Source organism: Rattus norvegicus, chromosome X, assembly GCF_021556685.1.
Source record: "Rattus norvegicus strain SHRSP/BbbUtx chromosome X, alternate assembly SHRSP_T2T, whole genome shotgun sequence".
NCBI lineage: Eukaryota > Metazoa > Chordata > Mammalia > Rodentia > Muridae > Rattus > Rattus norvegicus.
In genome coordinates, this window is record NC_141554.1 from 67,031,067 (window position 1) to 67,034,055 (window position 2,989).

The following is a 2,989-nucleotide window of genomic DNA, read 5'->3' on the forward strand; positions in this document are numbered from 1 at the left end:
CTCTCACTTCCTCCTACACCATGCCTGCCTGAACACAGCCATGCTCCCACCTTGATGATAATGGACTGAACCTCTGAACCTGTAAGCCAGCCCCAATAAAATGTTGTCCTTTATAAGAGTTGCCTTGCTCTTGGTATCTGTTCACAGCAGTTAAACCTAAGACAGAGCCTCTTGGTTTCCTTGCATCTGGGACTTTCTGGTGGCTACTCCCAGTTCCCCATCCCCCATTACTACATACCTTTGATCAAATTCCTGACCCTCTGTATATCATTCCCATCTTTTCCCATACCTGGTCCTGCAAGTCAGACATTTTGTGTCCCAGATTTCTTGGATATTTTGCATCTGAGACTTTTTAGAGTTAACATTTTCTTTGACTGATGTATCAGTGTATTCTATGCCTGCGATTCTCTCTTTTAACTCCTGTACTGTGTTGGTGATGCTTGTGTCTGTAATTCCTGTTCTCTGTCCTAGGTTTTCCATTTCCGGGAGTCCCTCGGTTTGTGTTTTCTTTATGACTTCTATTACCATTTTCTGTTCTTGAACGATTTTATTCCTTTCCTTTACCTGTTTGATTCTATTTTCCTGTATTTCTTTCTTTTTAAATTTTGTAATTACATTTATGTACAGAAAACTTAGTGTACATTTAACCCAGTTTAGTGGCGAGCTCTTTAGCCTTTGCCTTTTCCAGCTTGGCAATGCGAGCCACAGACTTAGGACCCAGGACATTGCCTCCCCAGTGGCGGCGGATCTCGTCACATCTGTCATTATAATTGGTCCTAACAGCTTCCACCAGCTTAACCAGAGCACCTTGACTTCCGAGTTCACCTGTGTGAAGGCAACAGTGGTGCATGTCTTCCTGTGGACCAGGCACCCCAGCCTGGGCACTCCCATCTTTCGACAAAGGGCAGGCAGGAAGACCACCAGCTCAATGGGGTCTACATCATGGGCAATCACCACCAGCTGAGCCTTCTTGTTCTCCACCAAGGTGGTGACTGCATTGACCCCTGCTTGGAGGACAGGTGGTCTCTTAGTTGGGACGTCCCCTTTGCCAGCAGCTGTCTTCTCAGCACGGGCCAGCAGCCTTTGCTTCTTTGCCTTAAGCGACTGAGTCGCTGTTTGCCTGTCCAGAGCCTGGGTGAACTGGTTGATGGCAGGAGATACTTTGAGCCGCTTATAGAGGATGGCTCTTTGCCGCTGCAGCCTGATGTAGCGGGGCCATTTGACGAAGCGTGTGAGATCTCTTTTGGGCTGAGTGTCCTCCCCAATGCCAAAGTTCTTAGCCCTTTTCTCAAACAAAAGATTGACCACCTTTTTGGCCTCCTGTTTCTTGACCACAGCAAGGGCTGGGGCCACCTTCTTCCCCTTGGCCTTCTTTCCTTTGGGCATCTTGCTCGGCTGGAGGAGAGAGGACTGTATTTCTTTAAGGGATTCATTTATTTCCTCTTTAAAGGCCTCTGTCATCTTTAGAAGATTGGATTTTAGGCCATCTTCTTGAGCTTCAGTTCTGTTAGGATATCCAGGGCTTGCTGTATAGGGCAGTTGGGCTCTGGTGGTGCCATGGCTCTTGTTCACTGTATTCTTAAGCTAGCTTTATGCCATGTGGTTGTCCCTGGTGTTGGCCTCTCTGAGGCAGGCAGAGGAGCCATTGATCTGACAATGGATTTCAGGGACAAGCATGCTGCTTATTTCTGCTGGCTGTAGCCCAGGTGGGCCTGAATGTCCCTGGGGCTCTTCAGAGCTCCTGGAGGCAGACAGGAAGCGCTGTGAGCTAGAAGATTGAGGTCAGAGGAGAGTTTCAGCTCATCTGTGTTTACTGTGCCTCAGGTAGACCCTGCAGGCATGGGATAGGTAGGAGAGGGATGTAACCTAGATTCTGTGGCCCCAGAAAGGCAGGCAGGACTGTGGGTCAGATGATGCAGGTCAGGGGTCAGCCCACAGCTTACCTCTCTTGCTTATCATTTTTAGTAGCCTTACTTCCTTGTATGAGTTTGCATTTATGTGAACATACATGTATGTGTGGAGACCAGAAGACAGTTTACTGGAATTGGTTTTCTCTTTTCACCATCAAGGGCAGAGGGATTGTACTCAGTTGTCAGCCTTGGTGGCAGGCACCTTTATATATTGAGTCATCTCCCTAGCTAGAGAAAGCAGTGTTTTTCTTGATAGGAATAAAAAGAGGGGGTAGTGGTGATGGGACCAATTTTTTGGGGGGTTGTGATTCCAGCCTTTAATGGCTAAGCCATCTCTCTAGCCCTCTTTTTTTAAAAAATTGCATTAATGGAGCTGGAGGAATGGCTCAGTAGTTAAAGAGTACTGACTCTTCCAGAGAACCTAGGTTTGAATCCCAGCATCCACATGGCAGCTCACAACCATCTGTAACTCCGGTTCTAGGGGATCCAATGCCCTCTTCTGTCCTCCTCAGGCACTAGGCACACACGTGGTGTACAGACATACAGGCAGGTAAAACACACAAACACATAAACTAAATAATAAATCTACCACTTGTTAAAATTACATTTATTTATTTTGTTTGTGTGAATGCACACATATGTGCATGTGTGTGAGTCAGAAGGGAGCTTGCAAGGGCATGGGTTGCTTCTCCTCTTCCATCACGTGGATCCCAGGTATTAAACTCAGACTGCCAGGCTTATGGAAAGTGCTTTTACCCATTGAGTCATGCCACTGATCCAGGACAGATGCTCTGGATGCCAGCCATCATCTGCTGTGGCTCTTACGTTAAATGAGGGAACACAAACTACAACTCAATGATATTTTGTGCTGTTTGGAGCCCAAGATGCCCGTAGTAGATTTTGTGATGTGCTACTCAGCACTTTAAACCTCTCGGACACTGTCAGTCAGCTCTGGAATCACACCCCACTCTAGTCAGCAGCCCTGACTAGTGTTCCCCCTAATGTCTCCTCAGGACAACCCATAACAACTTACACAGAAATACGAAAAGTCAGCCTTCTCCCTTCAATTTGGGACTGTG

General features: G+C 47.1%; 1 pseudogene; it reads right to left on the reverse strand.

Moving 5' to 3' along the window:
* Window positions 1-643: 643 nt before the first annotated feature.
* LOC147998241 (large ribosomal subunit protein eL8 pseudogene) lies at window positions 644-1,410 on the reverse strand (annotated as a pseudogene).
* Between the last annotated feature and the right edge of the window lie 1,579 nt (window positions 1,411-2,989).